The sequence below is a fragment of the Hakea prostrata genome, chromosome 11 (genome assembly GCF_041222555.1).
Source record: "Hakea prostrata isolate BN-2017 chromosome 11, UWA_Hpros_2, whole genome shotgun sequence".
NCBI lineage: Eukaryota > Viridiplantae > Streptophyta > Magnoliopsida > Proteales > Proteaceae > Hakea > Hakea prostrata.
The window spans coordinates 10,668,580-10,684,249 of record NC_142610.1 but is presented as its reverse complement, the minus strand read 5'-3'; positions in this window follow the sequence as shown (position 1 = coordinate 10,684,249).

Here is a 15,670-nt window from a genome sequence, read left to right as displayed (position 1 = left end):
TTGTCATCTTTCACAATATTCAAATTGGTCCTTGTTTTTGTTAGGGACTCTTAGTCATTACATTCTGTTGGATCGGTACTTTAGGTAATTCATTGTATTTCTCTTTATATAGTACCTGTACTCTCCCAATACATAATACAAGTTAGATTTATTAATGGTATCAGTTTCTCCAGTTTCTCTTACGGGTCTCTGCCCTAACTCAATTCTAGTTCATGGCGTTGCCCCAGTGTGTCGCCTCTCCCATCTTCATCTTCTGCTGTGATTTCTTTGAACTTCGGGTCTAATCTCCCTATCAAGCTTGATTCTACCAATCTTCTCTTGTGGCGAGCACAGTTCTTGCCATTTCTTCGTGGTTATGAGTTAATTGGTTTCGTTGATGGCTCAAATCCTCGACCTGCATTTGATTCGATTTTCACAATATTCTCAGAGGCTTTGGGATCGCCAAGATCAACTAATTCTTGGGTTCTTGGTGTCATCTTTGTCTCCTAGTGTCTTGCCGCACGTGATTTCTGCTGCTGCATCGTTTGAAGCTTGGATTGCCTTGAACAAGGTTTGTGGCTCAGTTCAAAATTTAGGGTTCTTGACTTGAAAGATAGGGTCTTCCATGTCCAAAAAGGTTCTTCATCTATTGCTGACTACCTTCTTGAGGTTCAATCGTTCTTGGATGCCCTGGCCACGGCTAACTCCCTTGTTCCAGATAGTGATATGGTGTTAGCGACTCTTCGTGGTCTTGGCGAGGAGTTTAATGATCTCTCCACATCCGTTAGGCTTCGGGCAGAGTTAGTGTCTTTTGATGAACTCTTTGGATTGCCCTTGACTCATGAACTCCACATGAGGCGATTGGCGTCTTCCTCTGTCACTCTCAATTTAGACTGCAAATCTTGTAGCTCAGGGACCTTCTAATACTAAAATGTTTACATAGGTAATGGCTAGGCTCTTCTCATTTCTCATATTGGTGCTTCTATTGTTACAACATCTGGTAGAAATTTTACATTAACGAATCTGCTATGTGTGCCTTCTGTTAAGTGTAATTTGTTGTCTATTTCTCGGTTCTCTCTTAACCACAATGCTTATTTTGAATTTTTCTCTAGGAATTTCTTGGTTGAGAATTGTCTGACACATAGGGTTTTGCTAGAGGGGAAGAGCTCTAATTGTCTGTACTTGTTGTTTTTGGATTACATTCTGCTGTATGCAAGGAATCTACAAATTCTAGTTTTATGTTTTGTAATCCTTCTAGTAGAAATTGTTGTATAGGTTCCTCTGTTTTGAATTGCACTGTTGCTACTGCCCTTGTAACTACTATTAAGGACTGGCATTGACATCTTCGTTATCTAGCTCCTCAAAGGACACGCTTGGTTCTTCATCAACTTGCTTTGTCATCTAGTTCATTGCCTATGTGTGAAGCGTGTCAATGTTCTCATAGTCACAGGCTGCCCTTTTAGTCTTCCACAACAATAAGCCGTGTTCCACTTGATATTGTTCATTTAAACATTTGGAGACTTGCACCAGTTGTTTCATGTGATGGATTTAGATATTATGTTGTTTTTATAGATCAACATACAAAATATACATGGATTTATACGATTAAGCATAAGTCTGATCTTTAGTATGAGTTTGTTTGGTTTAAGAAATTAGGTGGAGAACCATTTTTCTGCTCATCTTTGTTTACAAACAGATGGATGTTTTGAATATAAATCTTTGTTTCAATTCTGTTGGGAAATGCCATATTAGCATTGCCATATCAGCCTCCATTAGTTTTGATGATAACAAACATGAAGTACTAATAATGTCTATACTAAGTTATGATTTTTTAACTGAATACAACAACAAATGGACCTAATCCAACTCATTGGACCCAACTCACTGGATGTTTGAAGCCAATTCAAGACATGCAAAGCTTGAACAAGAAATCTAAGTCAAAATGACCAAGAAATAAAAGCACCAGAATACTCAAGAATATCAAGTCAAGCACAAGCAAGAAAACTTAGAAAATTTAAGACTTAGGACACTCTCATACACACCCACATGTTGCACTCAATTGCACATGTATCATGTCATTAAACTGACCTATGACATGCTAGAAGAGTGTATGAGGCTTAGGAATTGTCTAGAAGTACCTAAAACCCCCTATGTCCCTAGATGGGACTTACTCGTGCACTCTGTGTGTAGACGGATGTCCGTCTAGGCCATATGGTTGTTCATCTGGTCTCAGTAGCCTAGACAGACGTCTATCTGGTTTAAAAAAATGCCTTAACGACTATTTTTTAACGGCTACTTCCCAAACGGAGCTCCGTCTGATTCAGACGGTTGTCCATCTAGACTGAAAACTAGGTGAAAAATTCTATCCGTTGGGAGATTGGGACAAGTAATTGAATGCCATCTTTAAAGCCCAACCAGCCCCATTTGAGAGCCTCTACCTTGTATTTTTTGAGCAATAACTCCCATTCTCAAGCTCTCAAATTGTGAAGAATCATTTGTTACTTGCCTTCCAACCTCACTCAACCTTGAAGAACATACCAATGTGTCTACGCAAGCTCATTGAAGCCAAGCTTGAGGTGATTGGTGGCTATTGGTGTCTAAGTAGTGGTGCATCCATTCTCATTCAAACATTCATTCTTATTCATCACACGCACACAAGGGGTAAAGTGTCACACCCCTTGTTAGGTATATACATATTTTTAACTTCTTGTATTGTGTTTGTTCAATTCTACTCTAGGTTGATTAGAATTGTTTAAAGGGTGCTCTTGCCCTAGCATAGAATAAATATTGTAAACAGGTACTCTTGCTCTACAAAAAACAAAGATTATAAAGGGTGCTTTTGCTCTATAGAATTGTAAGTGTTTGATCTCTCTACTCATTGTATTGAAAGAGAATCACTAGTGTAATACTCTCTTAAGACCAAGAGAGGAGTGGACGCAGATTTGTAAAGTTGAACCACTATAAAATTATTTGTCTTGTGATTAATTGCAATATCATAGTCTCACTTAAAGCTACATATTACTGCTTATTTTTCTTATGGATTTGAATTTGAGTCATACATGTTCTCTTACAAAAATGTCCAAGAATGTTATTGTTACAACTCTGGTTTTGAATTTCTCACGATGAGGATCACCAAATTCGAATGAGTAAAACCGAGGTGTTTTGCTTGAGGTATAAGTTTGAATTTCAAATTTGAGTGGCAGATGATAAGGATCACCTAATTTGAGCGAGTCAAACCGAGGTGTTCACTTGAGGTTTATATAACTCTTCAACCATTCTTATTGAGATTTGTTGCTGTTGAGTCCATGTGGGCCTCTTGTAGGTTACCTAACATATCCTTACCCTAGCCTAAATTCAGACACATAAAATCATTCATTTTTCCTCCTCTCTTTCCTATGTTGCTCTCACTTTAAACATTGAATATTACAACACCCTAAGTATTCACTACTAGGATGCATCTTAGTGATTAGCAGCTGATTGATTTGAAGGTACAAGCACATATCTACCTGATAGCACATTTCAGTACCCTTAGACCTTGAAGTAAGTATCCTTGATATGGTTTAGTTCTAATTATGTTATGTTTGTAATGCAAAGTCTTATAAAGTGCTCATGGTTATCTTTTCTAACATGCATCCATATTGTCATCATCCTCCTTGATCAATCAAGGCAACTTGCACCCTAGCTTCACTATGAAATAATAGCCAAACAAATAATGCTCAAAGGGGAACTAAGTTAATCCAAATGTAAGACAAAAGAATGATGGCATTCCAGACTATCAGGGATAGATACTTCAAGGTCTAAGGGTACTGAAACGTCCTATCAGGTAGATGTGTGTTTGTGTTATCATGGTGTTGTCGAAGAAACAAAACTACAGTATAGTTATTGTTGCATTTGACCAACGTCCAGACCAAGTAGTTGATCCACGTCCCGACCAAGTAGTTGATATTGCAAAAGAAAGGTCAGCGGCGCGCCCACTAGTATGCTGGGAATCTGCCTCTAATGGTTAAGTCAGTAGAGGATCAGACGAAGGCTCCGAGCCAAGCTTACTCAGAGAAAATTGAGAAAGAGTATATATCTTTACCTTTGGATGCGAGCCCACTATTAATACTATGTAAGATACCTTTTTTACCTATAGTGAGATCTCGCGCACTCGCTCATCAGTTGTCTCCATGAATAAATCCCTCGATGGAAGGTTTCTTTCCTTGTGCGGACTCATGTCCTCATTGTACCGGCATGGCGTGGAATTCCTTCTAGGGTCACTTGACCAATATGTCAACCTCTCGACCAATAAACTGGGCATGTTTGTCATACAAACCGGGTGAGAACCTGGACATATACCCGAATGTATCTTGTCCGTAACAGTTATATCATCCAATTAGGCCCTTTTTAACTATCATGTGACATCAATATTTTCTTTCTTTTTTATCATGTGACATAAAGTGGATAAAATACTCACTTTATGAGGCTCAAATTCTTCTCCTCTAAAATAGGAGAAAGAATAAGAGGAAAGGAATACAAATAGAAAACTCCACTAGGCTACAACAAGGTTCGGTTGAGGTGGGCTTTTTAAAACCTTGCCACCCCCCCCCCCTTTCTCCCTTCTAGTTGTGTGAAGTGAAGCTAATCAACCATAGAGACTCTAGAAATACTCTAGAATACGCATTCATAATGCTTCTCACTTAGAAACCTTTTATGGGTTATGGATTTATATGGTGATACTATTATATAGGGACCAATTAAGGAAGCCACAGCAAAATATTGAGATGTTGAACAGATACGTCAAAGGCATATGTTATTCAAAAGTGATATATATTTATGCCCGCTCCAACACCCCCCCCCCAAACGGACACACACAAAAGCACACACAACACAAAAAATGCTTAAACTACAGTGAATGCATTATTAAAGAACCTGATAGACTTTGATGGATTCGGAAAGAGGTTGCATCCTTCCCCGCTCTGACCCACCTGCAATTAACTATTTAATTGTGTTAGTAATGCTGGCTTTGATTCAATCATCTAAATGTGAAGACTTGGAAAGTACCTAGTCATTTGATCCAAAAACCAGAACCAAACCTTCGAAAGTTTGATCAAAATTCAGTGATTAGATTCCAAGATGCAGACGAAAGAGCAAACAGTATAGAAACTCAAGATACATTAAAAAAAGGGGCAAGTCAAGGACTTCCAATCAAAGCAGAAAATCAACCCAAAATTCTTTCATACTGTATTTTGAAATAGAACATACTTCAAATTTATAACTCCAACATACCCAAGGGATGACTAATATTGGAGAAAAATTTTCAGATAAGAAATTGAAAACTGTGGTGCTGTAGGTAATGTAGTTGCAGAAATAATATTATATGATATCATCCCCACACAATAATCTTTATCAAATAATAAAGAAAATTTTAAATGTATATAATATTGAGATGATAATAGATACTACACGTAGTGGAGAAAGGATTTAGATGATAAATACTATTCAAGATGGCAAAAGATAAACTGAACAATAGATAAATGCAGTCCCTCAAGCTTCTTCTTCCCCATAACTCTTTTGATAACCATTTGACTTCTAATAAGATATTTGGAGCTTGTCTTTGATTATGAGAATAGAGATACCAGATCTTTCTTCATATCCTACTCATGAAACTACAGTGAAAAGCTAAATGGTTTCTACTTTCTAGGGCAGCTCAACATAAAGAACAAGACACTGATATTTAAATCTCAAAGACTCCTCAGATGCCTTCAGAAGACTTGTTTCAAATTTCTGCCATATTGATACCCTTGTTTTATAAGAAAATAAAAAATTTATAAGTTGAACAATATGAAAAGTACCAAGATTGTCTATAACACATATATATAAGAGTATGGTTGGAAGTTCCAGCTTTAAGTGTTAATTCATCAGCTAAAGAAATTCTATCCCTTTTATCTTAACCTGCTTGGAGATTCAAAAAGTGATGATGAGAAAACTATCTATGCAGAATTTATTTTGTAAAATATATGACATAAGCATTTGAGCCTCTAAAAGAGACTAAAATCCTCTAGAAATCAAAGTTCTTCAAGAATGATTACATCCTTCCTTTTATCTAATTCTATTTAGATTGTTTGTGTAGGGCAACATTATACTTTTGGTAGGAAGATTGTCTTAGGAAATCTAGGTCATGTCTATCCTAAATAAAGATGGTCAATGGGATCTGCATGCACCTAATTAATTGACTACCAGCTGATTTGAGAAACTTGTATGGAATCCAGCTTCTAATGGAGTTTCTCCATTAAGCAAGTTTGAAAAAGGTCAATACCTAAGAAAACTGATTTGTTTGCTTAAATTGGCAGATCAATGGATGTGAATATTACAAAAAGTGAAGCTATACTAAAAGTTGATTTCCTTTGGTTTCTAAATGATTTTGTTGCAGGATATCTTCAAGAGAAACAGCTTCTGCATGTGCATGATCTCATGCTTACTCGCAGTCTTGGGCTGGTGGTGCATCCAGGTAGCATTAGGAGACTTGAAGAGCTCTACTGGTGTAAACCTTTGCTAGGGTGGATTAAAATTAACATAGATGGCAGCTCAAATAGTATTCCAGAAGTGCTGATTTAGGTGGTGTATTTAGAGATGAAAATTATCAAATTGTGCATGTGTTCCTTTTTTTTATTGGTTTGCCTACTAGATTTCAAATATAAATTGAAGCCGTTATGAGGGTTTTGAGGTAGTGAGGCAGCTCCATTTGGTTAAGGTTTGGGTGAAAACAAAATAGGCGACAATAGTGAGTCCGATTAAGCCTCATAGTGATTCTTTTAGGTACGTAGGTTTAATCATAAATAAAAAGAGGTAATATAGATGAGATATTTCCCAAAGAATTAAAATAGGGTGGACGAAGTGGAGAAGTGTGTCCGAGATCTTGTATGACCGATCATTCCTTTAAAGCTTAAAGGAAAATTCTATAGGATTGTCGTTTGACTAGCTATGATGCACGGTGTAGAATGTTGGGCTGTTAAAAAGAATCATAAGATAAATTTAGTGTAACATAAATGAGGATGCTAAGATGAATGAGTGGCAAAACTAGGAAGGATAAGATAATAATCGATCATATCAGAGTTAGTCTGAGAGTTGTTCCCATAAGTTATAAGCTTCGGGAAAGTCGTTTGAGGTGGCATGACCATGTTTAACGGAGACCTATAAGTGCCCTTGTAAGGGAAAGTGATATAATCCAAATTGAAGGAACTAGAAGAGCTAGGGGTAGACGTAAGACAACCTTAAGAGAAGTGGTGAGAAAGGATATGCATAGGTTAGACCTTGTATGTAGCATGACCTCAAACATAACAGATTGGAAGGCAAGAATCCATGTAAGCGACCCCATTTAGTTGGGACATGGCTTATTGTTATTGTTGTTGTTGTTGTTGTTGTTGTTGTTGTTGTGAGTGTTCCCTTATGTTCTCACTTTATTCTGGTGTTGTTGGTATTGGTTTTTGGAAATTTTCAAAACTAGGCCTCTTGTTGTAAACCAAAATTCCTCGTTTTAAGAAAGGAACGACATGATTGAATTCTTGGGAATCTATGTCTTACATTGCTAATTCTCATATTTATTAAGGCAAAACATTCCTTACACAATTAGAAGAATTTTATGAGAGGACAAATCTGGTTCCCTAGTTTGTAAACTGTAATGTATTTTGAATCGTTTGGTTTTATTTCTTTGGAATGAGATAAAGAGGTTTCGGGGTTGGATTAATTTCGTTATCCCCCACTCTTTATAGTTGTCTTGATGATATTCAATAAAATGCTAGAGTTCTTGTTTTGGTTTGATTATTGGCATAAAGTTGGATCCTCGATAGAATTAATTGGATACTAAGTACTAATGTCTTGAGAATGTGGTTCAAAAGGAAGATTATAGGAATTTTAATTAATTAAGTGTTTTTTTGGGCTAAAAGGTAAATTCTATTAAAATAGTGAAAGTAAAATTACAACTTTACATTATCTACACTGTGTCAGGCAACCATAATCACTCATCCCGCAATAGCATTTGCACCCAATACAACCAAACTCACTGAAACCTTGTAAAGAACACGGTGCAACTCACAAAAGTTCATGACTTAAAAACCAAACTGAAATCTTGGTTTTCTAGCATAGTCCCAACTTAGAGTTTGTTGTATCAGCGCTAGCAGACAGAGAGAGAGAGAGAGATTTTTTATGTGGTTCAGTTGATCTTTGCAACCTACATCCGTGGAAATGCGATTTGCTTCCTTGAGATTGATTGTAGTACATATTACATATTTATAGTTATAAAAGTCCTGCTCAACATTAATCTTGGACTCTAACTCTAAAGTTTGAATTACTCAACTTATCCATTTGTATTTGGTATGAACTATGTCTCTTGTGTGTTTGAGTGCAACTCTGAGTCTAATCCACTTATGGATAAGATGTAATCTGCTAGAGTCTCTTGAGTATAGAGGGCATATGAAGAACAAAATTCAGATAGACTGGAGAAGAAGATGTACCAATATTATTAATAGGAAGACCAATACCATTACCAACTTGAACCCGATCTGAACCATGGTAGGATTGCACAATATGGAGATTCTCAAGAGCATTGGTGATGTGATGTGTAGCGCTAGAGTCAGGGTACCAATTTTCAGTTGGAAGAGAAGCACTAGAAAGCTCAGAAATATTCACAGATGATGTTGTATTAAAGGTACCTTGAATGACATGATTGAAACGCTGGTAATAGTCCTTTGCTCTATGCCCAGGATGATCACAAATCTAGCAGATAATTGCTAATTTGATGAGGTGGTTGATGTGTATGAGAGCCACAATGAGAAGAAAAACGATCACGACCACATCTGCCTCTTGGAGAAAAACCGCCCGTAAGGCTAATGTGGAGGCCTAATTGGGGTGGGTTGGCTAGTGGCCATGAGAATCTCATAGGAGAAGAAGAGTCAATATTCGTTACTTCATTTCTTAACCGATTTTCTTGAGTCAATAACATACCTCGAAATTCATCATAGGAGATGGAAGAATTGTGAGTGGTAATGGTAGTCACAAAAGGAGAGTATTCAACTCCCAAATCATTCAAGACATGAAGACAGAGTTCTTCATCATTCATAGGCTGTCCCACAACGGTCAGTTGATTGGAAATGTTTTTGATGTGAAGAAGGTAATCATGAATGCTATTGTTACATTTTCGAATATTTTAGACCCGAAGGCGAAGTTGCATTATGCGAGCAGAAGAGCACGTTGAGTAGATCCACTCAAGGCTTTAAAAACTTCACTCAAACTCAACTACCTCCATGCGTGTAAGACTTCAAGAACCGGACTCAAACTCAACCATAGATCATCTGCCGGTGAAATATGGCTCATATGCCTTAAACCTTAATGCCTATGCCCATCGATTTCCTATTTTTCTGGCGAAGTCTGATTGTTTCTCCTGGATAATGTCGGCGAACTTTCGCCAACATTTCAGGGTTTCGTGGGTTTCACTAGCCAGCGAAACCCCTAAATCTGGTGAATTTTCGTACCTTAGTTTAGTAGATTTGCATTGCAATCATACCAATTCAGGTCTTAAGAAGCCAGATGTTACTTTTGCATCAATAAGTATGCTCTAGTAGTGTTTTTACGTATTTCCTGAAAGTATCCTTTCCTTTATAGCGTGGAGACTTATGAAAAAGGATATAATCATAAACATAGTGAACGCAATAGAAATGTATCTATTACTATTATTAGGTTTTTATTTTTGATAGAAGAATTTCCATACCGCAAAAATATCAACAAAACTCTTAACTTTGCAAGACATATTGGTGTTGTAGACTATAAATTCAACTCTAATTAGGATAAGATAGAAACAACTAGTATACATGAGTAGGCCATCACTTATGTCTTATGAGATTGCCATCTGCAGGTCATCAAGAAGTATACATAAGGTTCTTAAAGAGTAAAAACGAAGCATGCAAAAAAAAAAAAAAACCAAATCTATTTCCCTTGGGCATCAAATCTGAGGCTATCTTCAGTTGAAGTAGGCCAAGAACCTAGAGGAGTCGAATTTGGCTAACTTTCCAGAAACAGTCTCTCTAAGTTACAATCATCTAAATTTTCATCCTAGGTAAGTTCCCGTCTTGAAGGTGGTATCTTCTGCTTTCAAGAATCTCTAGCTTTATATTTTCTGGGATAAAGTTTAAGAATCCCTTGCTCTCACACACACATATGTGCATAGATATATGCATGCATGAACTCTAACCACAGTTACACTCAAAACTCATGTTCTCATTCCTTGTTAAAAAGATGATAGAACAATCTCTCAATTCTCATTCCTTCCTATCTGGGTTTCTATAATAAATCTTGTAGATGTAGAATCATATACATACAATTCAAAATATAAAATTTAAGTTTCCTATGAAGTCAATTCTTGACTTCAGAAGTCATTTCTTTCTAAATAATTTTAATTTTTTTTTTCTTTTAAACTTGAAGAACTAAATGCATCCAATGACAAGTGGTTTGTGTCATCTCTTCAAGAATTTATTTATTTCCCATTCTAAAATCTTTTTCCCTAAGGTGGCCTCTTCTCTCATTTGATAAGAACCAGTAAGTTCTATCTATGTTTATTGTTGTCTCATTTAGTGAAAGAATCCTATTATTTATTTTCCATACTTAACTCTTTTTTCCTAACGTGTTATCTTTTCTCAGTTATGTCTATGTTTATTGTTGTCTCATTGGTGAAAGGTACCATAATCTCTCTCTCACACACACACCTACATGCTTGAACTGTGACTTATAGAAAAATATTTACATTTCTTGTTAAAGTGAAGAAAGGATTTGTTATTAACTGTGTTCCTTAACCAAATGTTCTATATACAAACACATCGCTTATAGCAGATCTAAGTTCCTAGGAGAGTTAAAAAGTTATAAAAAAAGAAAAGAAGATTGTTGAAGTTCAATCAAAAGATGTGGTAGTGATTTAAGTTAGTAGGGGTCTGGTCCTTAGGTCAGTAATATTGTCAATAGGTACAGTTCTAACTGTTACCCTAGGTGTGTTGCCGTTTTAGGTCTGCACTATTCTTATGTTTTCTTCATATTTACATTACAGAATCTCATTTCTTTGGAGGTTGGGTCATTGTATATATCTAATAACCTGAAAAACAAAAGAACCACATAGATCTTGATGAGGATTTGGAGAATTCCTATGGTTGGACACAATCATGAGTTTGCCAAAAAAGAAAAAATGATCTAAGATCCAAGGCATACTATTAGGAAATTTTACTTCTAGCAAAAGAAAAAATATGGAAGCCTTGGCTGACATTGCAATCCGAAACATATTAGAAATAAAATGAGACTGATATAACTTAGCATTGTAAGTAAAACATGACATCTAAGTGAGAAATAACTGAGAAAGATTACCTCTGCTAAGCCTAGTTGAAATTCTTTTCCTTCTTTTCGTCAACCTCTTCCTTCTGCTCGTCCTCCTCAGTCGTCCTTTGTGTTTTTTTTTTTTTTTTTTTTTTTTTATATATCATTTATATAGAAGTTTTTTCTATTAAATATAAAAAACCAAATGCATTCAATGACAAGGGTATTGTATCATTCTGTCAAAACTTTATTTCTTCTTTCTATATTTGTATCTTTTTCCTATTAAACATTCATTTAATAAACTTTATAACCTCTCTTTATCTTTCCTTCACATTTAATGAAGGATTTCAATCTCTCTCTCTTAATGACATTCATATATATGCACATCGAGTCTGGAATACCTCTCCGTCAAGGAAGCACAATATGCTTTTCCGACACTTTTCTACCACACATAGTATGTGGGCCCACTTTAAATATTGTTAAACTCCACCCACTATACTCAGAGGTGCATACTATACTCTCCCGACTGGAAAATGAATTGGACCTTGCGCATGCACCCAAATAACATGCATGCGTGTACTGCAACACATTTACATAAAATTGAGCTCCTACCCAACCTCACTTTGAGAATTCACTGTGCACCTTATAGGTGTAAGTACTCCACATCAACATTAACGATCGACGTCAAATGAAAATTTGAGTGTAGGTATTTAAAATTAGAGGTTAACTATTAACCACTAGATCGATATATTTCCTAATATAACATACTCACATGCCTTAAATGCTTGATGGGCACATGAAATTATTCAGTAGACACATACATCCTATTCCTTGTCTAGATGAAATTATTTGGTAGACACATACATTCTATTCCTTGTCTAGATGAAATTATTTGGTCGACACATACATCCTATTCCTTGTCTGGATGAAAGGATGCCACCCTTAATAATAGCTATCTTTTCTTAGTGGGGGTTCAAAGTTCCTACTAGAATCAAAGTAAAAAGAAACCTATTCAAACTCCTATTAAAAGTAGAAGTGGATGCTATTAACCTGGTAGGTTGGATCTTGGTGTTTTTAAAGCCAAACTTGCAGCTAGGGCAGGCTTAGAGGTGCTAAAGGATGTTAACGATAAGAATTGTGTTTACGAGAATTCATTTATCACTTTTTCTATTTTTCAAATCAGCTTGTGTGCATCTCGACTAATTCTTAAGGGTGACGTTACACATATGTTAAGGTTTTTGCAAATTGAGCGAGGGGTAATTTTTTTGGGTCAATCTCTTTGGAAGTCATTTATCACTCTTGTTTGTTTCATATAATTTCTCTAATATTCCAAATGAGCAAAATAGCTTTGTTAGTTTCTTGGTTAAGAATCTTAGTTTTTGAGAAAAAACCTAATGATCCGGTTGTCTTTAAAATGAAAAAACTAGAAAAGAAATTCAAATATTGGTAATTTTTTTTAGAGAAAAATATATTAAACATTAACCACATGTACAAAACATGTAAAAAAAATAAAAAAATCTTAAAAGATGAAAAATTAATATTCTCAATTTTATCCAAGATGTCCAAAAAAATAAAAAAAAATAAAAAAAAAAGAATAAAAAAAAATTCTCTTAGACCTGACATGAAGTAAGTTAAGCGTGACCTATACCAAAATGAATGCAAGTAATTATAGCCTCCACAAGATTATCAATTCCTAGCCTCCCATGTTAATAACTTGAAAACTTTTCCAATAAAAGTCCAAATTTCCAAGTAGTTCTTTTGTTGCCTTGGATCCAATTGCTCTTTCTCGATCTTTTCTCAATGAAAGTCTTTATTACTGATGTGGCCGAACAATAATAGGCTGACTTGGGGTGACCAAGGATAAAACTTGATTGACCAAACCTTGGTTGGACCACAAATAAACATAAGTAATGTATGCATTAAGCAACGTGTAAAATATGAATCGTAACCAATCTCCTTAAGGATAGGGATAAAAGATCCTGATCAAGTCCGATAATTCAAATTGCTCTTAGAGTCCAGCTTGAACTCCACAACTACAATCCAAGTAATACTCTCTTAGCAGATAAGATTCCTCCTATTTTCTAGGAAGTTAGCAACAATTATAGAGTTTAAATCGAACTCCATCACTACACAATTAAGGTAACTTTTCCTAATCTATAAATACAAACACCTTCACCATTAACAGGTAAGCATTCTAGAGTTATTCTCCCTTGGCATCAAGAGCTATATTGAGCTTTCTTATTCCTAAACCCTGCAACTTGCTAACTTGATCTTTTGAGGGGTTACTTGACCAACCCGATCAAGCACGTTCTTGCAAGTTAGATTGTTCGAGTGGACAAGCAAGATTTTTGCAATAACAATTACCAAAAAAAGTAGTCCATGCAAAGTAACAAAGAAAGCCAATGTAGAGAGGATTTCTCTAGTAACTGGATATAAAGAAATTACTGAGATGAAACATGAAATTCTGAGAGAAAAGCTTAGTTCTCAATCCCAAAGGCCTCACCACCAAGATTCGTTTAATCTATTTCTAAGAAATAAAATTGTGCCAATTGGACTCTACATGAGTTTAAGGGTGTCAATTGTATACCGACATAGTTCAACCTTACCGTATTGCACCATCTAAAATTGCACTGTTCAAAATTGATTCGGTATGTACCAAAACCAAATTTTAAAATTCAATTCGGTATGACACCAATTTTGATGGAACCATATCACGGTATGTTTCAAAACCGTACTGAATTTACATAAACCGGTATGGTACCATATAAAACCATATACCATATCAAATAGAGGCTATATATGTAATTTTCAACTGAAAAAATGTCTTTATACTTTGTGAGAGAATCATTTAGTGTTTAAAGTTTACATTAAATATTATTTGCTTGGTGTTTTAAGTCAAGTAAGCTGATTAGCCCCTTGACATTTAAAGTACACGTTGCTGGAGGTTCCTTTGTGTCTAATTCAACGTACAAGCTGCTGTATTGAAAATCATATCTACAATGACCTAATAAAAATCTTATTCTGAATTATTTATTTTGAATTATATTCTTCTTGATTAGATATTTGATGATATAGGTAAAAATCATTAATGGCCTATTTGATTAAGAGCTTGTTTGGTTACATGAATTCAGATATTTCAAATCTCTAGATTCATGAATTTGAGAATTATACCCGTTTGGTTGTAAAAATCTTTAGATTCATGAAATCTAGAGATTCACATTTTTACACTAAAATCGTGAATCTGTAAATTTATGGGTAAGGGGTGTAATCCAGAGATTTCAAAAAAGCTATACATTTGCTCATTCACAAAAATCACATCGATCAAATAGTTTTTTAGGATGAATCCAAAGATTTCATTCCACAACCAAACATTTAATTTTATAAATTATAACTCCATAGATTTGAAATCTCTAGATATTTGAAATCTCCACTCATGTAACCAAACAGGCCCTTAATTGTTTGGTTAACTGAACATGTGGATGAAATCTGTGGATTCATCTGTAATTTTTGTGAATACAAAAATATTTAGTATTTTTATAGTATGGATGAAATCTTTGGATTTCACCTCATACTCATAAATCTATAGATTCACGTTTTTAGTGTAAAAAGATGAATCTCTAGATTTCATGAATCGAGGAATTTTCACAACCAAACGGGTATAAATCTCGAATTCATGAATCTAGAGATTTCAAATCTCTAGATTCATGTAACCAAACAAGCTCTAAATTATTTTTCATAATCCTAGGGTAATAAGTACATATATTGCAATAAAGACTTTTCTTTTAGAGCATAGGATCATAATAAACCAATAATAAAAGTGGAATGGGTTATTTGGTATGGAAATTATACTACACTATATACTGTGTTTAAATATTTTTTTTGCATGGATTTCATACCAAAACTGTACAGTACCGTGTAAATTTGCTACGGTTTAGTCCTGTTTTCGGTATTTAAAGTCGGTACTGTAGCGATTGACACCCTTATACATGACTACTGCAAGACAAAAAAAAAAGAAGAAAAGTCCAAAACATAATTCAAATTTAGGATGAATTTTCAAATTTTTTTTTTAAAGGACTCCACCAGGTAGCAAATTCATGGTTAATACTTAATACAAGCTATTATTTTACACATCCAAATTCTTTTTTTTTTTTTTGGTAATGTACATCCAAATTCTTTTTGGTGTGTTAGAAAATAATTAGACGGACGTAAAAATACTGATTCTCTCAATGAGAAGATTTTAGAAAAGGGCAAAAGTGAAAATACACGATATGAAGGGTCAAATGGTCAATCGAAAAAAGATCTATAAGAAATTCGTCCGTTAATCGATTTTACAAAATCTTTTCCGGTTTGGAAAGATCGA